This window comes from Urocampus carinirostris, chromosome 18 (genome assembly GCF_059441175.1).
Source record: "Urocampus carinirostris isolate Australia breed hairy pipefish chromosome 18, RoL_Ucar_1.0, whole genome shotgun sequence".
NCBI classification, from domain to species: domain Eukaryota; kingdom Metazoa; phylum Chordata; class Actinopteri; order Syngnathiformes; family Syngnathidae; genus Urocampus; species Urocampus carinirostris.
This window is the reverse complement of record NC_142366.1, coordinates 12,812,405-12,834,659: the sequence shown is the minus strand read 5'-3', so window position 1 is coordinate 12,834,659 and position 22,255 is coordinate 12,812,405. Positions and strand designations below refer to the sequence as shown.

Sequence of the window (22,255 nt, the reverse complement as noted above, 5' to 3'; positions counted from 1 at the left end):
GGGTAATTCGAGATAAATGTCTTTCGAGCAAAAAGTTTGCCCGAAATATGAGCGAGAATCCAAATTACAAGTGATCCCAGACGCTGCCACTAGAGACCAGTAAGTGCTTCTGTATCAACAGTCTCTCATGCTCCCTCACTCCATCACCACCATAAGTACACCTTTGTTAGCAGTCGCCAACTTCCTTCACAGTAAGTGCTCATAATAAACTTTCTTTAATATGATATTTTTCTTATTACTGCAGTTTTAAGTTCAAGTATGTTTTAAATGTGTTTTCAATGAACAAGAAAATTTGTTTTTATATCTATTTAGGGTTAACTTGGATGAATTTCATAGGTCTGGAACGGATTTATTGGCTTTCAGTTATTTATATGGGGAAAATTCATTCAAGAAATGAACACTTCTAGATAAGAGCTTGATCAGCTGACGGAATGATCTAGTTTGTAGTAGGGTTACTGTACAGTGGACCCCTGGGTAAAGGTATCCCTACATTACAATAATTTCAAATAATGACGCGATTAAAGCAGGGAAATCTTCTAAGGGCATAGCCATTCTCGTGAGTAAAATTTTTAAATCAGTTTCATTTTTAATCTGCTGTTGCAGTTTCCTTCCCCTTTTTCATCCATCAGCTCCTCCACTGTACCAGTTGAAGTCAAGTCACACCAAAAGTTCAAAAGGAAATTTTTCCTTGATATGTGTATTTAATTTTAAAGTTATTTAAATATATACATGTATATTACACATAAGTGGTGCCTCAAATTACAAATGTGTTATTTTAATATTTTTTAGGGGTAGGAGGGGTTTGGACCAATTTAGCTTAGCATTACTGCAGGTTTCTGTCCCCATTTGCAGCAATTTCACTTCGTGATCTCTACTTCAGAATGGGTTAAAGTCGTATCCTTGGGGTTTTATTGTAAATAAAATAAACACAACATAAAAATTGTGTAAATACTATAAAAATGATTAGCAGATCAGATTTTGCGATCGACAATCCTCCTAGCTATGACTTTTTATGCCAACGGAAAATGACATCATTTGTAAATGATAAATTCTAACTACGTAAATTTTGTGGTTCTGTTTGTACACGTTACCAATCAATAATATTGAAAAAAGGGGTTTGAACTGGTGACCGGTGTTGTAGGTCCCGAGGCGAACACGAGACCGCTGACATATTGATTGTTACTTTACACTCCCTTCTTTATATAGACTTTCAAACACATTAGAAACAAGATTTATTTTGTTTACGTATCAAAGCCCCTTTATATCGTAAAGCTATGGTTTTAAGAGGAAGCTACCTCAGGTCAGTATAAAAAGGAGTGTTATATCTTTGGCGTTTTTACCGTGAGTTGCTGTGGTCTAGACCTAGACCACAAGTGGGTATAATAAACACAAATATTTTTCCAAGTAAGTTACGTTAACGTGTCGTCTTTTAGTGAGATTTAGAGACGATTTCTGTTGAATATCTCATAACCAAGTTGATTATCCTGGCGACTTATAGCGCTAGCTATGGAGCTAGCAGGGTGTAACAAGCTAAGTGTAGCTTGCTAGCTTGTAGCTCGTGTTAGCATTGTGAAGATATTCCTTTCGAAAAAGGTCAGTAATTGTTTTAAATCACGGTTCATGATTCCTTAACCGCATGGGTCTTCGGGGCACCAATGAGGACGCAACTCTGGACAGATTTCTCCACTGTTGATGGTTCCTGGCCTGATTTTGGGTCGTGGCAAAGATGGCACTAGTACGTTTCTTAATGTTGTCCTCCCAGTTATTTTTGGTCTTCCTCTCCTCCTTCCCCCTTGCACTGTGCCCTGGAGAATTCTCTTGGCCAGTCCTGATGATCTTATGACTTGACCATACCACTGAAGTTTCTGTCTGCACACAGTCGACAACAGTTCTTGGTAGGGTCCAATGTGCCCTCTGATGGTGTTGCGCACCATTTCGTTTGTCACTTGGGCTAAGTAGCCTTGAAGCTTCCTGTAGCACGGCATATCTATGGTTTGGATTTCCTTTTCCAGTTTTGCTGTGAGAGTCAATGTCTGGCAAGCGTAGAGGAAGATGGAAGAAAACTGTGCTCACATATGTCTGATCTTTGATTTCACTGCTATGTTCTTGTTCCTCCAGATGGGTGTAAGGTTGGCAATCCTATATTGCTGACGGAAGGCACTTTTGTCAGAAACCATGCCGTTCTGCCCTGCCTGTAAATGAAGTGGCCGCTATCCATTAACCCCGGTCAACTACTGATGAGTGTAGAGGTAGGCAAAGCAAATTTTTTTCTTCTTCGCTTTAGACCACTGAAGCATGTCATTGTGGTTCTTTTAAAATGAACTACATTGTCATGGCTGGAATCCATTATCCCCAGTCGACTGTTGCTGAGAGCAGTGGAAGAAAAAGCATATTTGCGTCTTGTGTGGTGGCTCTTGTTTCCGTTCTTTCTAGCTAAAATGAACAGCACCTGTATATAACCACGATCCATTATCCTTGATCAACTATTACTGAGCACAGCTGGATGAAGCGTGCTGCTGTGGCCCATCTAAAATGAACTATGCTGTTTTGGCAGCGATCAATTATCCCTAGTCGACAATTCATGAGTGGTTTCCATTTTTCTAGCTATAATGAACAGCATCCGCACAGCCATGATCTATTATACCCGGTCGACTATTATTGAGAGCCGGAACTGGCAGGAGGAATTTTTGTCAGGAGGTTTGGCATTCTGGCCGCTAAAATTCAAATGCACGGTTTCAGCTGCGATCTATTATTCCCGGTCTGTATTGCTGTGCACATGGGCTGGGAGAGCAGATTTTTTTGCTTTAAGGCGCTGAAGCGTGCCATTGTGTCCAGCCTAAAATAAACTGCACTGTTCTGGCAGTGGACTAGAACTGAGATCAGAGGGCAGGAGAGCATATTTGTATCATGTGTGGCGGCTTTGTTCATATCCTCTATCCGTGGTACACAACTGCTGTTTGGGGTGCTCAAGAGTGCCAATGTGACCCGCTTAAGATGAACCACAATTTTTTGGCTGTTATCCATTATCCAGATTCAACTATTTCAGAGAGGGGGGCCAAGAGAGCATATTTGTTTAATGTTTGGCGGCATTTTTTTCTTGTTCTTTCCGCCTAATCTGAAAAGCACCTGTGAGGCTTTTATCCATTATCCCCAGTCAACTATTGCTGCGTTCTGGGGCAAGTAGAGCACATGTTTAAAATGGGGGGTGCTTTATTAAGTAATCCCTAACGTGCATGAGCGCCATTTCATGCAGTTTCCAAGAAAATTAGGTCTTTTCTTCTTTTTTTAAATATGTTATAGAAACATGATACGCTCTGCCCAAAGTGAGTCCGCCTTATCTTCACACTTGCCCGCTTCATTAATTCTTAACGCCTTATTTGTTAACTTTGATTAAAGCCTTTTGGCTTCCTGGCAAAAGCCCAATTTAAGATGTTATCACCCTCTTTGGGGACTCGAGCTTGACCACTCTTCGCATCTTAAGCGGCCCTGTGATAGCATCACACCTTAAAAATGTCATCTCTGCTAGCACACTTTTTTTCAAGTTTATAGATTTTTGCCCTTCTTTGGGTGAAAACACTCGCTATTAAATCACCACTTTGTAATAAGCAGCATCAAAAGTGGGGGAAATTGTGCATGTGGCACAAAAAACAAAAGACTTATCAGGTCCCCGAGTGATTCAATTTGCATAAGTCTTCTACCCGGAATGACAAATAAAAACAAGGAAGCCAATAAAAATGTTTATCTTACTGAAATCTTCCTAAAAATAACAACAACAAAAATTAATCCATCGGTTCTATCAGGATGTTCCCTTCATCAGAGTTGCCTCATTTACCAAAATTATTATAGATCAGGGGTCACAAAGTATCCCCTAAAGATCACCTACTGTAAGTAGTCCATGGACTGGTTAAGAAAAAAGCTTAGTGATAGGTAATTTTCAGTGGTTGACTGAGCCTATTTACTTATAATAGTTGCAACCTAATAATAACGTAGTAACAATACAGTAATCACATAGTGATAACATGATTAGTTATTTTAGTCATTTTGGTAATCCATATCAAACTGGTAGCTCTTTGCACTAATCAGTAATGAAAAAGTAGCTCACAGCTTCAAAAGACTGCTGACCCTCAGCTTAGATAAGGAATCAAAGAGCACACAAAAAAATTAAAACACAATGAAAAAGTTCTTTTATTGCGATGGAAAAATAACTCAAGTAACAAATAATTATTAAGTTAAACTATTTTTTAATAATTGCTCTTTACATCATTTTAATTTAAATTCCTCTAAATAATCAGACCTTCAGCTTCTCAATAATATTCACTAATATTGGACAAAAAAAATCTGATAATATTTGCGTGGAATAAAAATAAAACAAAACGTTGAGATGAAAAAAATCACAAATTTGTAAGGCAAAAAAATTATTTTTTATTGGTCCATGCACGTGTGAGGGATACAATTTATTTCTTCTGGTTGTTAAAACGGAATGGCGAAAAAGCCGCAAGCCTTGACAAAAATGCACTCTGCCAGCTCTTTTTTACCACTCTGTCCACCAAAAAGTGAACTGCACTTTTGCTGCCGCAATTCGTTAGCCCCAATTGCATAAAGCTGTGAGCGGGAACCAGCAGAGTGGACTTTTGTCGGGCCTGGCAGCTGTTTTGTTGCCATCACTTCAGCCTAAAATGAACTGCACTTGAATGGCTGTGATCCATTATCTCTGATTGAATATTGCTATGAGCAGGTACTGGCACAGGGAACCTTTGCCTGAAAGCGTGCCATTCAGGCCCGCTGAAAATAAACTTCACTGTTTTTGCCGCAATCCATTATCCCTAGTTGACTATTCCTGAAAACTGAGTCCAGAGAGCAAATTTGTGTCATGCTTAGTTACTTTTTTCCTATTATCTTCCCCACCCACTTAACATGACCATTGTTGTGCCTTGTGGTAAAAAATAAAGAGTGGTCATAAGCGCCTTCTACAGTTGAACATGTAAATTGTTTTGGAAGAGAAAGTGAAAGCAGCAGAAACAGTGAACCACAAGAGATGTACGGTGTTACGCTCTGTGAAAATTCCTCAATTTGTTGTGTTGGGCAATTATTGTTTGTAAGTATGAAACAGATTGTGATGACTTTCTGGATATACTGTTTTTGTTGGATTTTGTACACATTTAATTATATTTGTGTGACTCGGTATTAGCTTGTGTTAGCTTAGCACAAAATATTCCTACATGGTTAGCAATTTAACAACCTTTTTTAGTACTTTTGTTTCAGTGTTACGTCGACCTTATAAGGGTAGTGGTCGAGGCCATTGCCTGAATAAACAGCAGTTAGAAGCAAAGAAGTCTGGTTCTTCAGGACGCCGTTCGCTAGCCGTGTAGTTCGGCTAAATCGGTGTAACTTGGTAGCGAGGGCAGCATAACCATTATCCCTTGTTTACTATTGCGTGAGCGAGAGCCGGAAGAGCGCATGTTGGAATTGGGGAAGGGTGCTATTTTGCGGATTTTTGTATATTTGGGGTTCTTATCCCCATTAACTGCAAGAGATTGGCAGTACTGCTAATATTCTATTTTCAATTCAAACGTCACCTTCTTTTTTCTTTTAGATGTGTGTGAGGCATACACCATTACATTTATGAACGTTTATATTCCGAGCAGGAGAAGGAAATTGTTACTTCTAAGTGGAGGCGTTTGTCTGGGATGCTGCACCGTAGGGACCCGTTTTTAAAATCGAGCTCGCCGAGTGTCAACGGGGTGAAGGCCTTGGAGGTCTCATTAGCATTCAAAGCAAACTCACCTGCTTCAACGTCTCAACTTAGGCATCTTTTCGATTAATTTGTCCACTTTTCTTCTCCGATTGCGCTCATCTCTCTACCTGGAAAGCCAAAGACGAAAGTCAAGAACTAATGAAGCTGTCAGCTTTTAAAATAATGATAAATTAACAGCATGGAGACTTGTTTCCTGAAACCTTTCCAGCTAGAATAGAGCCTGGGTGTAAAATCTTATTTAGATGAGGAAAAAAACACAACAGCAAATCCCCGGCGATAGGAAATCGAAACGTTCCATCTTCAAAGAGTGCGGTGGTGAGATTAGAGGACCTTAAAGCCCGGTCGTGGGAATAACAAAGAAAAAGCCGTTGTGTTCGGCGCCTGCCTGGTTCTGTTATTCATTCTTAGTTGATAATAAAAACGTATCTATAATCAAATTAGAGGTGCAAAAAAATAATACTTGACAAGTAAACTATAATCAGACAAGCATAATAGAAGATAGAAGATTGGATCCGGGTGCTTGGAGTGATTACAGTCAGTAGCTGTTGTACCCAATTTGGCAGTCGGCGAGCATTGGAGACCCCGTGAAAGCAGCTGTTAATCAATTTTGTTGGTATTCCTCCAGGCTGCTTTGACAGGAAACCTAGCTAAAGCCACAAAAATTGGTTCTACCGTTTCGGAGCCTAAAAGTCACACGCAAACACACAAATTGGATTTCATAGAGTAGTTTAGATAGATTTAGATTGGATTAGATAGATTTAAATTAGACAGAATAGAGAACTAATCAATCACCAGGTTTAAGGTTCAACAACTAATAGATTACAATATATTTATCGTCATTGTTACATGTGAAAGATAGTGTGATAATGAGATTTGCCCCAATGCATTTTTTGTATATTATGTAAAAGCATGTTGCCAGGTGTTGCCAGGGTTGGCTTTGAGCTGAATGGCCGCATGCAGCTACAGAGCCGCTTGTACATGAGAGCAGATGTTAATCAATTTTGTTGGCATTTATAGGGGGTGTCTTGACACGAAACTTAGCTAAAGACGCTCCCAGAGGCCTTAAGTACAACTGTGTACATTATAGCAAAAATCGGTTCAGTTCTTTCACAGCCTATACGTCACACACACGCACACACATACACACGCACAAATCAGGATTTATAAAGTAGTTTGGATAGAGTTATATTAGATATAAAAGATAACTAATCAATCACCAAATTAGAAGTGTAACAACTAATCAATTAATCAACACCTAACTGTGAAAAATAGATGAAAATTAACTTTAGTCTCTGGTACCGTGACTAAAGACAGAGTGATAATGAGATAAAGCCTAATGCATTTTCTCATTTTATCTATATTACAGGTTTTCCAGTGGTTAGAGTTTGGCTCTCACTAGTGATCTAGGGCTTAGGTTTCAGTCTGTGGTTCTAAGATTGTGTACTAGCCGACTGTGATATTCTAAATGAGTTGGCATGTGTCAATACTCGCAATGATCGCAGCAAGGCTTTGAGGCTAGGACCTTAGCTTGGCCTTATGGCTGAGAGTAAGAGTCCTGGCTCCTAGGCCTTGTAGCGTATTATAAACTGACCGATAACGGATAATGGATAATGAATAAAGAAGATAGAACAATAACCCTTAAAAAATCCCCCCCTCTCACCACCGCGACACAGGTTTGGATCCTGTCAACCAATGTTTTGGGGTAAACCTAGAGTATAACGTGCACCCTAATTTTAAGTTCCAATTTAGGTAGAAGAAAATGTGTTGTACATGATTAAATACAGTGATCCCATGAAGTAAAAGCAATGACCACAAGGCTAGCATTAGCGTTAGTGACACAAACACACCAAAAATGGGCTCTCCTGTTCCCACTTCTCTATTTCTCTATCCTTTCTCTTCATATTATGACTTCTACGAGTCTCTATTCTGTGCTCATCCACGCTTTTGTCCCCCTCTGGTGCTTATCCCTCGTTCGCCGCAGCCCTCCCTGCAGACAATCTCGCTTCCCACGCCTCACCGCTCCCGCCGCTTCGCCCATAATAACGTCCGCCATCTATCAGAACATTCTCTATAACCGGGAAGGGCCATTTTTACAGACGTGGCCCCTCGCCATATTGTCGCCGGCCGGGGTTATGGTTTTAACAAGAAATCTGAGGCGACGGAAAGCAAAGCAGGCTCGGTGATTAAGCGTGCGGTTCATTCAAGGCGAATCAATGCCGGCGCCAATTAAGGAAGTATTTCTTTCCCATTCCGACGCGTGAATTTATTGATTTGTGCGGAATGCGTTCTATGAATCCTTTTCCCCCTCGATACTCATTCAAAATTGCATTGATTAGCGCCCGGACAACTGCTTGCTCAAGATGATAAAAGGGATTAAGGTGGATGGAACAAAGATGGCGGTGAACAAGGCTGTGACAAAAAAATTATTACATCAAACGGTCGATTAAAAAACATTCTGTCTCAAAAGATGAGCGAACAAATAATTGCTTGTTATTCATTTCATTCATTATGTGCACCGCTTATCCTCAGTAGGGTTGCCGTCTCCGGGCAGTGGGCAGGGGACACCCTGAATCGGTTGCCAGCCAGTCCCAGGGTACACAGGGACAGAAAACTCACTCGCTCATTCACACCTAGGGACAATTTGGACCGGCCAATTAACCTGACATGCATGTTTTTGGAATGTGGGAGTAAACCGGAGTGCCTGGAGGAAACGCACGCAAGCACAGGGAGAACATGCAAACTCCACACAGAAAAGTTCGATCTCATGACCTCAGAACTGTGCGGCACACGCGCTTAACCACTGTGCTGCCGTGCTGCCTTAATCGATTTTTAAAAAGCTTATAAACATTTACCATACATTCTGGAATAAAAGGAGCAACTAAAACCCCAAATGTTCTAAAAATTCAAAAGTGCTTCAATAGACCAGAAATAAGGTAAACAAAATCTGAAATGCATAATTACAATAGTATGCTTCAACATACTTTTATAGGCAACCCCTGCTCTTACAGTAGTTTGAATTTCATGCGCCTTATAGTCCAGTCCGCATTATAGATGGAATATAGTTCACAAAGAACATTTTTAAAGGTGGGCTTTATAAATCGGTGTGCAATATATTAGGGAAACTACAGGAATTATTAATAAATCGAATTGTCTTTGCCCTTCTCATTAGTAGCAGGTTGGTTCACGGTCTTATAATGAAAGACAAATCAAATATTTTATCCCAAACATTGAATTTACTTAGTGAACAGCATCCATCCATTATCTGCACCGCTTATCCTCAGTAGGGTCGCGGGGGTGCTGGAGCCCATCCCAGCTATCTTCAGGCAGTAGCCAAGGGGACACCCTGAACTGGTTGCCAGCCAGTCGCAGGGCACACAGGGACAGACAACTCACTCGCTCATGCACACCTAGGGACAATTTGGACCGGCCAATTAACCTGACATGCATGTTTTTGGAACGTGGGAGTAAACCGGAGCGGCCGGAGGCAAACCACGCAAGCACGGGGAGAACATGCAAACTCCACACAGGAGGGCCTCAAAACTGTGTCGCACACGCGCTAACCACTGCTCCGCCGTGCTGCCTGCAAGTGTAACTAATCGGCAATTTATATGATATACTTTCAAAGTGGTGTTGTAATGTTAAAATATTTCATTGCCTATATTTTTTTCATTAGGTTTATATCTATCTTCATTTTTATTTTTTTCAGTTTTGATTTGTTTTGTAGCTGGAAGTGGCCTTGAACACTTCAAGGGGACACAATCGTAAATATGTGTGTTAAAAGGCACATCCTGAAACCCAGCATCCATTCATCCGTTATCTGCACCGCTTGTCCTCAGTAGGGTCGCGGGGGTGCTGGAGCCCATCCCAGCTATCTCCAGGCAGTAGCCAAGGGGACACCCTGAACTGGTTGCCAGCCAGTCGGACGGCACACAGAGAAAACTCACTCGCTCATTTACACCTAGCAACAATCTGGACAAGCCAATTTACCTGGCATGCATGTTTTTAGAATGTGGGAGGAAACCAGAGTGCTCGGAGGAAACCCACGCAAGCACGGGGAGAACATGCAAACTCTACACAGGAAGGTTCGATCTCATGACCTCAGAACTGTGCCGCACTCGCGCTTACCACTGCGCTGCCGTGCTGCCCCATAAGGAACATTTCAGCTCTTATTCCTTTTAAAATATAATTAATCCCTTCAGCAAAGGTTGAGAGATCAAGACTCCACCCAAGGGATGGCCCTTTCAACAGGACAGTGCTCTATTCAGCAGTGGGATCCCTTTAATGTTTAACTTAATAGACTTACCAGCCCTTTTAGTAGAATAATGAGCCATTTTAGTCTACAGCCATTGACTGTGACTCAGTTGTGCCCAGAATATTCTGTAAGTAAAACCCTCAAAGTGACTGCTCATCGCCCCAGCCTTTATTTTTGTAACCTACTTTCTAGCTCCTCGGAATCAGTGGAACACAGTGAAGAAAATAAAGACGATTTACAATAGAAAAGCAGGCCCACAATCCTTTTATTCATTGTCTTGTTCAAAACATAGCTTGTCGGTTAAACACTATTTGCTGTAACAGCCCGCGGATTCAACAAAGAAGCAACTAGATTTAAGTCAATGACTGAGGGGGATGAAAAAAAGAGCATCAATCTTGAAGGATTTAGTAGGGATTTATAAAAAATCTGCGTTTAAATACAATCATAAGGGATCAAGCCCCGTCACTTCAAGAGCAATAGAGAGTAACAAGCAAGTGAAGTATTGTGTAGGATTACTTGGAGGTCGTTGATCGTGCTTCTTCAATGGTTCAAACCAATGATTAATTGACATAATGCAATATTGGTAATTGCACTACTTCTAAATTATATAAAATTTTGGTTACTTTAAAAATTATTTTGGTCTTATTTAAATGTGCACCATATGGGGCAGCTTTGAATTACTTGACACTTTCTCTAATGACAATAAAGGGGTTCCAATGTATTCTATTGTAGAAATGATGCCCCCAGCCCACTCCACCCATAAAATTGGCCCTACGAGAAGTGTCTGTCCTCTCCTGAAAAGTAATGAATATTTGAAAGTCATCAAATGGTAATTTGTAATCAAAACATTAATGCTCTGCATCTGTGTAATGTTGCCGCCAGGAATTATTTCATTAGGTGTCTAAAATGAAAGTTTGCCCTTTATCAACAATTAAAATTATTTATACTAATTATAAACAACCAATTGAAGAATTTTATTTTGAAAAACATCAAAAGGAACTTTGTAGTCACAGGACCCGCCTCTGGTGACTGTGACATTATCACACTTTAAAAGGAGAGGTGCGAACAGCTTCTTGCTCTCTCTTCACCAGCTCTTGCTCTCCACCCCAGCAGGCGCCCCTGCCTAGGGTGGCGCCAAAAGAGAAAGAGAGAAGAGGGGAGGGGGGGGTTGTTCAGGACTCGATCAAGATGGCCAACCGGTGTTTCTGGGCTTGTAGTCTGGTCAAACCAGAATCTCAAGGCTACGAAAACCTGTGGTTCTCGCTGTCCCCATTGTCTGCATAAAAACAAAAAAACAACAACAACAAAAAAAAAACGCCGTGAAGTACACCGCCCAAAAAAAGAAAAGGAACCTGTCTTTCATTAGCTCATGTTACCACATATATTTGACCACTAGATGGCACTGTGAATGAAAACCAGCGCGTCAGCAAGCAGAAATACGCCAGACAAACAAGAATTACACAATTTTCCACTGTTGATTTTTTTTTTTTAAGTAAAATTGGTACGACAATTCATTCTTTTTTGGCTAGTATTCAAAGCAATGTTTTTTCAATTGTATTAAAGTTTTTTGCACCACTAGGAGGCACTCAATATCACACACTGTCCCTTCAAGAGTTTTCTTTTGTTTATTTGTTCTTCATTTTTCAATTTTCCATTTTTCTCCGTTTTCTTTTTTTTTCCTTCTTCGTCTGCTTTCACCTTTTCCCTTTTTATTTTTTGTTTTCCTCTTTCTTTCATTTTTATTTTTTTATCTTTTTCCCTTTTTTCCAATTTTCTATTCCTTTTTTTCTCTCAAAAGGCTGGCCAAAAATATGAAGGAAAAACAGTGCATTTTTGTCACTTTGTGTAATATTTGACCACTAGACCACAAACACTCACTGTCCCTTTAAGGCCTCAATAGTTTAGAAGTTTACGACCGTCGCCGCCGAGTAAACAACTGGTGATCTGAGTATGTTAGCCTTTTCCTCATTATTTTGCACTTTGCTGATGGAGTAGCTGCCGAGGGGCGTGGAGTGTGTGATGTAAACATCATTAAGATGCAGAGTTGCACTCCTCCCTCCATATGTTTTATGTTTTTACATTTTCTCCAAAAGGTTTAAAGGGGCAGTCAACAGATGGTGTGCTCCAGCGATATCTAAAATAATTGGAATGATGGAATCTCGTATCATGTTGCGTTTGAATAAATCCCGTGTATACCAGCATACAAGTCGAATTTTGAACAATACAATACTGAAACGGGGCTTGGTTTCTATGCACATAAAACTAAATGGACACAAGGGGGCGTAAGACAGGCATAGCCACCCAATGGCCCATTGGCTGTGCTGAGTCTGAATGTTTGCCCCTAAACCCAATCCCTTCTTCCTGCTCAGTCAATCGGCGCCATCCCATCTGTATTTGAGAGGGACAACATCTTATTTCATTGTGATTTTGTGAACTTTATTGCTCTTTTTTGCCCATAATAATGGGTCAGAACAAAACTCCAACTAACCCGTACACACCTAAATACAACTGAATGTGTGGCTGATTGAGCCCAATTGGGTAGCATCATTTCAAGAAAGTGTATCAGTCAGACAAGATGTGTTGAGAATCGATTGTGATTTAGTGTGATTTATTGGCCCATAATCACAGGTCCTTGAGAAATACATTGAGAAAGAGGGAGAAAAAGTGGAAAACAGTAATAAAAACTAGACGTAGAAAGGGAATGATAGCTAAATGGTGTACAGTACCAGTGTCTGGCATTAAAGCACAGCTTACAGGTACAGGGAACAATTTGAAATGAATACATTTTCATCTTTATTACCAGTATGACATCTTTATTATTAAATTGTCTTTATTGTCATTGATATCAACGTTGTGAAACATTGTATGCAACAAGATTGGACATGGCACTGCAGGGTAAACATATAATAAAGACTTGAGAAAAAAAATAAAAAATGATTAGTTATAATAATAGTAACATGTTTGTAAATGAAAACGAATAGTGCATCTTAACAATACCGGAGTGAAAAGAAGTAAATTAACATTTAGCAGCAACAAAAAAAATCCCTAAAATAAGCCGCAAGATATATACTTTCACAGTTTTGTGCAATAACATTTAGCAGCAACATAAAAAGAAAAGAAAAGGATAAACATAAATCAAAGAACCAAGAAGAGAACTGCAGGTTCGAGAGCTTTCTCTATTCGGGCCCCGATATTGTGGAATGCTCTTCCCCCTGAGATTCGATCTGCAACCTTGAGTCGAACTGTTAGGATCTAGGCTTGAAACACAATTATATTCTATAGCATATGAATATCGTATATTTTATGTTGACAATATCTGTGTATCTGTCATGATTACTGATGTGACTCAGCTGTGCCTGCTCATTTGGCGCCAACTGCCGCGGGTTCTGATTGGCTCCCCGTCACTATTTGAACCCAATCCTGTCAGTCCCCTGTTGTCAGTCCGTCTCCGAACCTCAGTGTATACTAGGCAAGCCTTTTTCGACCCCGATTCCTACCTGTCCCGTTTTTGTTCCCGTCTGTCCCGACTTACGACCCGTTTTTGATCCCGACCACGTCTGCTCTCCCGTCCCGGCTTCAAACCTCATGTTGGGGTTTTTGAGATTTCCTTGCCCTCATGTAGGTTTTAGATCAGGGGATGGTGCCATAATAGTCTGTGGTTTGCAATAATCTGTGGTCTGTGCAGCCCTTTGAGACTCCTTGTGATTAAGGGCGTCACAAATAAACATTACTTGACTTGTTTAGAATGGTGATGGCCCTGGGGAAGAAATTATTGTTTACATACACATTTTATTCATATTTTGGTTACAAATTTGCCTTTTGGCTATTTCAAGGTATTTTTTGGAGGTCAGCTAGTATGTAATGGTGGCTTATATGAGAGTACATACGCTGTTTTCATTTGTGTTTTTAATTATTTCTTGTTACGTCAGCTACTTTAAAAAACAGAACATTGAGCTACTCATATTGTCCTTTTGGTTAACAATGAAAAAGTAGCACTTTCTGGTACGTGTCATCCGAAGTCCTCCATGGAGACGGGGCAGGACCTTGTGCCGGGCTTATCCAAGGTAGTCAGGCTTTCGGTGGCGAATTTAAGGGGATTACATGAACAGAACACAACTGAGGCTTCGACGGGCAGCGCCGCTGCTACCTGCTGTAAATGCGGCCCATATAATGACACCAATTAACACGGAAAGTGCTTACTGCTGCACTGATTTGCATCCAACTGGGAAAAGGGAGACGACGAGGAAGAGGATGATGAAGCCGACAAATAATGCACCGGCGTTCATTTATAACTCCTGACTTCAGGGCTTCGTCATTTGGATAGATTGTGCGTTAATGGTCTGTATAAAAGAAAGTCATTTGTTTTGCTGTAAGGGACGGCCACTCGATTAGGGAAAGGACGAGGATCGGAGCTTAGCCTTTTTGTGTCCGTGGTTTAGAAACAGAAAATCCAATCAGATCATATCACGATTTATAGAGCCCTGTGAATTAGTCGACTGCCAATAATTCTGGCACATGGCATCAAGGTGTGGTACTCTTGGAGCATGGCAGCAGACAGATAAACCCTACAGAGTCATCAACACAGCCTAGAAAATTATTGGCTGCTCTTTGTCCAGGCTGAAAGATATTGCCGACAACCTTGTTGCAGACTCCTTTCACCACCTTGTTGAGTGGCTATTCTTTTGCAGATGCTACAGGTACAATTAAAAGGACTAAGAGACCAGTTTTTACCACCCTAAACACGTGCACAAGACTGTATGTCCCTGCCTATATTTAGTCTTGATTGTAAAATGTCTTTCTTTGTAATGATGTAACATAAGTTCTGTTTTATTTCGTAGCCAGAAGTAGCCTTGAGTGCCATTTTTAGGTCCATCATCTTACTTCTTTGAATAAATATACCCAGAATCAAACCAACACGTGAAAGAAGACAATTCAGAACACTATGTATAAAAAAAATTAGTTTGGAAATACAGTTTATTTCTTTACCATTGTTGGATAAACAGCAGTTGAACATTGCTTAGTTTCTTGAAAATACTTGTTTTCAAAAAAACGAGAAAAACAGCTTTTTCTGAAGTAGAATTTGCGCTTAGCTGGGTTTTTGTTTGTTTGTGATACCTCCAATATTTAAACAATGCTTTCCATAAACACAAGGGCACTTTGCTTTTAAAATAATATGTTCCCGCAACAACACTGAACCTATGCATGAACGATGTATCAACTTTGCAAGAACTTTTCAGCGCCAGATGTTTCCGGTGACCACACAATTTTGATCACCATAGCGATCGTGTCCTTGTGGACCTCCACAAAGCATCATTCCTCTCTGCACCAACAATGATGAAGGGACTTCATGGGGCCGCCTACACACTTTAATCGCTGGATACTGGAAGCAACACTGGGAAGCGGGGGCTTCCTCAATGTGTCGACAAATATCTGATCAAAGCCACTCCTGCCTTCTAACGGTGATTTTTCATTCTGAAAAGATTCACAGAGGCTGGATACTTACTGATACGCTGCGCCATTCCCATCATAATTTAAAAAAAAAACATTTACATTTTTGCACACAGCGACAATGCTTCTGAAAACATATCTGTACGTTATGGTACTGAATGAGTTAAGTGTGCATGGTGCTTTAAGTGACCAATTTGATTTCTGTTCATACATACAAGTTGAATTGTATGCATTTGTATTTTCTACACTTCACCCTTTCAGTACATCAGTTTCCCCAGAGGACGATCAATACATGTAATGGCATTGACGTAATAAAACTAAACGGAGAAGCTAGGGAATGATCCCCCTCTCTCTACGATAAACACACATGCACGTACGGGCCCCTTTTCTCGCCCACGCGGCAAATCATGATGACAGTGACTGCTCATCCCGCCGGCTGCCACAACGTCAACGCTGGCCCAGATTTCAGCAGATTAGACAAATGGCATCATCGAGCGCGTTTGCCCGCCCTGTGCAAACATGTTTTACGACCGCTCCAATGCCTAGCCGCCTATCAAAGCTCTCCGATAAGCCAATATGGTAAAATAAGCATTCAATAAATGGCGATGTGGCAGTGACAAAAGCTCGGCTGTGGCGTGCCGGCTAACGCCGGAGCGGCATCTGCTGTTCGAGTGAAGGCAAAGGGCCGTGTGGGCTCCTTTGCACACACGTCCATCTCGACATGCAAAAATTAGCATCGCCATGCTGCTTGCAAACACAGGTGGCGTGACTCCTGTGGGACCACTGTAGCGGAAAATAACTTTTTCGAGAAGCTCGGGGAGAAGTTATTGTAAGGTCCAGCCTGAACCTTGGCCCAGATCCTTATGTTAGATACTTGCTAAACGAAAAATAAGAACTAGGAGACTGCATATTCTCGTTTCACTATTTACCGGATGCCAAAAAGATTGCATAAACAGCTGTGGAGCACTTTTCATCATGATGCAGAAAAAGTCTGTCTCATCTAAGATGCCTAGTCTTAAACCGTTTTAGCCACCCACCCACGCAGGAGAGAGCAACTCAACTTCGCTATAATGTCAATGTAAGACCGAATGGTCTTAATTGGTTCAAACTGGATAATTAGCGCAAGAGTGATTTTAGATCGTAATATGCCAAGAGTAGGAGCAAGTCTCAGCACCCTAGCGGGTCAGCTGAAGTCGTTTGATATCTAAGAGGCCCAATTTAATCTCTCAATACACTTGAGAATAAAGGGTTAGGTCAAAAAAAGGCTAAAAGGAAACACTATCAATTCAAAATAATGAACAAAATGCATGACATTAGTCTTGGTCAAATGTTAAGCCCTTAATACCCTATGAAGAAAATGCAAAGAAAGCTGATGCAGCTGGAGATGTTATTATTAGCAATTACTATCATTTTGAACTACTCTGTTTATCGCCGTTGATAAGGAACAGAACTCACCAAGTTATGCAAAAATACACATAAAAGCCAAGTATAATTTGCACAGTTTAGTTTGCAATCCATTCTCCCCAGTTTTTGCTTTTGCTGCGAGTGGGGTCCAAGAGAGGAAATGTGTATCATGTGCAGTGGCTCTTTTTTCCGTTCTTTCCATCTTAAATAAACTGCACCCAGCCGTGATCCATTATCATTGGTCGAATATTGCTACGAGCGACTAGCGGGGGCCATTTTAAAAATGAGGGGAATAATTTCACAGTTTTTTTGCAAAACATGGTGGCTTCTGTTCCTCATTAATTACGACAAACAAGGAATGCCAGTATTAACAATAACACATACAAAAAATGTCCTAGCAAATCAAAGAAAAAAGAAATACACTTGTTTAGTTTTCGATGGTAAGAAACATTCAGCCCAATTATCAGTATAGCTCACTCATAACATTCCACAAATATTTAAATCTTAATATGTTTTATCTGGCTCAGTTTTGTTAAACTTAATAGAGGATAATCAGAAAGTTTAATCACCACTAAAAAAACGCCCCCCTGGCTTGAACCAGAAAACAAACTTCTCAAAATCCTCCAGATTGACTTTGTACGGAATTGAAATCCGACTGGAATTCATTAAAATGCTTTTTATGGCTCTATTGGCAAGTTGTTAAGAAGTCGAGGCCGCTGTTTGTTTTTATTTTCACCCAAATGTTCGCCCCTCTTTGCCAGGAATCCAGATAGTGAAAGCGCGCAATTCGAAAGCACCAAACATCGGCATCTGTGATGACGACCAAACTGCCTTAGTGCTTCAGGCACGGTGGCCAGAAGAACAGAAAACGGCTTAGTCAGGGTAGGCGCCCGCCAATAGCTTTGGAAACAGAGATGCTCTCACGCTTCATCTTCCGTAATTATCGTTTTTATGGCGAGCGGCGTTTGCGGCGCTGTGATGACAACTACTTTACTCCGGCACCCTGCTGCCAAATGGAAGTAAATCTGCCGCGCATACAGAAGAAGAAAGCTCTTTTCTTCATCCGCCTGTCCGCTCATATCCGGGTTATAACATTCTGGGTTGGTCAAAGTCAAAGCTGAAAGAGGAGCAGTTCTTTCAAGGTTTTATTACAGAATATTCTAGGCACAAATGAGCAACAAAACAATGGCTGTAGGGTTTTACAAGTGCAAAGGTGGCTAATGAAGGAGGCGGATTTTCTTCTTCTCCTCCGTGTGTTCAAATCAACTTCCAGGTCACAAGCCTTGATGGGAAAAACAATCGCTGGAGTGTTGTTACAATTATAAAAAAAAAGTAAAAAAAAAAACAATATATTCTAGGATTATGAATGCAGAACAGAAATGCCTGTCCTCCACAAAAGCATCAACAAAATGGCTGACCATTGTTTAAAAAAAAAAAAAAAAAAGTTCGAGTAAGTGAATATTCCCAAAACCCTGTCCACAACCCCAGTTCTGCACTGACGGGATCTTGCTGGATTTTTTAGATGGTCTGGCAAGACTCAAGGTAAATCGGAATAATGTTTAGACTATATAACGACATCAAGTGAATACATCAATTAGAAAGGTATATCATTTTTAAAAGAAAGATTAAAAATAAATAGAAAGTTTTTTGGGGGGGGGGAAAACTCATACACTCATGACTTTCATATGCAGCGTCACATTTCAATACAGACTACTTACGAACATTCGAGTTACGAAAAAGGGTAGATACAGACATTTTTTCGGGATATTGAAAAATACTTAGACTGCTATAAGTTAGATTTTGTATTATGTGCACCTTTTTTCCGAGTACAGGACGGTACTGTAGTGCTTCTTTGCGCTGCTACCGGCGTGTGGTGGCGCTGTGAGAGCTCACCCAGCATCCACCCCGAAGAAGAAATGCGCTTCCTCTTCCTTGTTAGTGTGTAAACATACTGTGCTGAATCTTCAGCACGCTAAAAACTCAATGAAAGTGGAATAAGAAAGCTTGATGGGGTTAAGAAAATGGTTGGATCGCTTTTTTTTGGCCACTTTCTTCCACGGAGGCGGAAGTCGGCTAACTCTTGAAGCTCATCTTCCAAAAGTAAGTTAAACTTAACTTTGTTTATCTTTATAGAGCATATTATTTCATTAAATTGGTTTTTTTGTACAAAACAATACAGGTTACTTATATAAACCCTAAACATACAAAATATAGCACTGAAGCAACTTACAAACAAACTCAACTTACGAACAATCGTCCGGAACCTAACTCGTTTCGTAGGTCGGGCAGCGTCTGTAATCTAACATTTAACATCATTCTTATATATAAATGATTGTCACCTATTCCAAAGTTAATTACTAAACATTAAAGAGGCCTCACTGGCAAGCTGACAATGGCTTCATCGTCCCAGTGAAAATCTTGTACGAGCCGTTTAATCTTTGTCAGAGGAAATCAATTTCGTTGACAGGGAGAAGAGCTGGAATTTGTTTGACGTGAACTTCCATCTATGCGCTGGCACCCAGGAATTTGCTTGATTACAGGCCTCTTTTATTATTGTGTACCCTTGAAATGTTAGAGACCCCTTTCCTTGATTGTTTATCAATTACTAATGTTAGAAACAAATAAATTACACAATCATGACATATTTCAATATTACAACAATATTTGACAAATTACGGAGTACATTGGAGCCCAAAAAGGCAGAATTAATATTTGCATATGTTTGGTTTGTGTGCAAACATCAATAGGAAGGCAGCGAGCAGACATCATGGCTGAAAATGAACCGGCACACTGCAGGCAATGACAGACTGCGCAAACACACATGATGAACCGCAACGCTTTAAAGCCCAGCCTCTAGAGGACGCGTATTATAAACCTTGGAAATGAATCACACAAGACAGGACTAGTGGAGGCATGCAGGATCCTTTTTCAATAGAGCTGTAAAAGGAGGCCAATATTTTATTGCGTTAAATGGCATTTTGCAATAGTTAACTCGTTGTTAATCAAGTCTCTAGAAGTTATACAAAAAAACGTTTCCAAGGAATCTCATATGGGGTAATATATGAAATGTTTATGGATTGATAGTGAAGAACAGAGCTCATTTCTTCCACCACATCAGGGGTCAGGAACCTTTTTGACCCAAAGAGCCATAAAAGCAAAAAATGTTTTAAAAATAAATTGAGAGCCACATCGTATATTTTCAGACAAAATTGAAAAAACTGCCGAACACGCTCTCTAGACAAAAGCTAATTCTTCAGCACATTTTATTTCACTGTGTGTCATTTGATGATTTAATCAAATGTATAAAATGATAATAATGCCAAATCCTGTGTCCCAAATCAATGTAAATATGCCATTTACCATTTGTCTTCCACCTTCAGGTAAGAGTGTTGAGGTAATTTTTTTTTCCATGAAATTTGTCCTTAAAAACGGTTTCAAAACAATGTGCATGCAAAGTTCTTTTGTAAAAATGTCACAAATTACTGCAAACGATAAGCATATCGTCATATTCACTTTCGGTGTAGACTGCACTGAGCAAGAGAGAAGGAAGTGCCTTGCGCTGTGTGCAGGGATCCGCCCACCTGTATTGCTCACCCAATCAAAGTCGTTTGCCAGTGTTTTTATTTATCTGTTTAAATGGTTTCTTAACGAACTGCTGCATTAAGTTGCTTCGGCTTTATATGGACCAAAATCGGGATGAAATCACTTGACTTTGGAACGCCACAGAGAGATGTGCAATAGTTACATTTTATTTCAGAGTCATACGTACTCCTGAAAAGAGCCATATATGGCTCCCGAGCCATAGGTTCCCTACCCCTGCTCCACATGATCCTTTGTATACAGGTTGTAAGACGATAGGTGTGTCAAAATAAAGGCTGGAGAGATGAGCAGTTCCTTTGACTTTTTTAATCACAGAATATTCCGGGCACAAATGCGCAACAGAGCAATACCTGTAGAAATTCACAAGTGCAAAGACTAAAGTGGCTGAAAATCTCTTTTATACTGGGAGGGCGGTCTGCAGAACTGTAACCGAAAGGATATTAGAAATTGCAGACAATCACTCTCATACTGAAAGGGCCGTCCTTGAGTCAAAACAAAACCAAAAAAAAAGGTGAAGTGGAAATTCCCAAAACAAGGAGTTTTTATCCAACCGGTTGTGATGCCCATGTTTCCAAGGTCACTTCTGGCTACAGAATAAAACACGACCGAAAGAATGGGAGAAGCTGCATAATAATGCCTGAGTAAATGAAGAAGTGATGAATGACTGAATTAATTAAATTTAGAAATGATACAAACACGATTCAATACAATCAGTGACACATTTCAATATTACAACAATAGAAAGCCCAGATTGTTCAGATATACAGAATTGGGAACATTAATATTTAATGAAATACATTTGAATGCACCTCCCCAATCAATGTCAATGTTAACGCACCATACATTGATAAGCAATTTTGCCTACGAATCAGCACATGTCAGATAAGCCTGTTTTGTTAAAAAAAAAGGTTTGTATATCTAGTATCATGAGCGAATAGCCACTGGTTGCTCCTATCATTTGTTGTTAATGTATGCATTGCTTGTTGTCGATTTTGTTAGAGGCAATTTCTTGATTGTTTATGAGCGAATACTGTAATCCCTTTCTACTTAGTGGTTCGTACTTGGCGGCCTCATCGACCATCGCATGTTGAGTAGTTGCAAACGCAAATCTGTATCTGTGTGGTCAACACTGAATAGCTTTCTTTGGTTATGACATGAAAAATAATATATTTTCGACTAAAAAATATTATTTATTAACCCAAATCTAATAATCCAAGTGGTTAAAGCTTTAGCCTAGCTAGATAAATTACTTAAGACTCTTCTTCTCTATGACCAGGTAATTTGTACCACATACTGCCTCTCAGGACAGTCTTGGTAATACAAAAGACAATTGATATAGGACAGGAGACCAAAACAGATGTGGCGGTTTCAAAATTGATGCAAAACATAAGCAAATCCCATAAAAACCCCATAACTTTTTTGAGTGTGATTGGACAGATTCCCATGGGAAGAACAGTTCTACCATCGCCTAAGTCATGCCATGAACTTCAAAGACCATCAGAACCAATCCCAGGAAGTAAGCGAGATGAGAATGAATATTCCAAAGTAGCGCAGAATGATGTTTGAAAATGAGCCCAGGGAGCTTGTCGCTGTCAGGTGAGCACCACAGTTTGATGCTACTGTCAAAACTACAGAGGCTAACGGTGAACATTAAGCTAACGCACATCGGCATTGAGAGAAAAAAAAGAGGATAGAAAGCAGATGGGATATGGCAGGATATGACAGTTGCCATAACCCTGAAATGAGTCTTTTATGTTTCCTGGTGAAAGACAAGACATCCTAGCCATATAATTCAA

The 22,255-nt window shown here is 40.2% G+C and overlaps 1 protein-coding gene across 3 annotated transcripts in view; it reads right to left on the bottom strand.

Moving 5' to 3' along the window:
- dlgap1b (discs, large (Drosophila) homolog-associated protein 1b) overlaps positions 1–22,255 on the bottom strand; it is a 138,070-nt gene that overhangs the window by 81,375 nt on the left and 34,440 nt on the right. For all 3 annotated transcript variants that reach the window (XR_015847598.1, XM_088322286.1, XM_088322285.1), the window contains exon 2: positions 5,785–5,862. The gene's annotated coding sequence lies outside the window, so the exon portion shown is untranslated. The remainder of the gene's footprint in view (positions 1–5,784; positions 5,863–22,255) is intronic.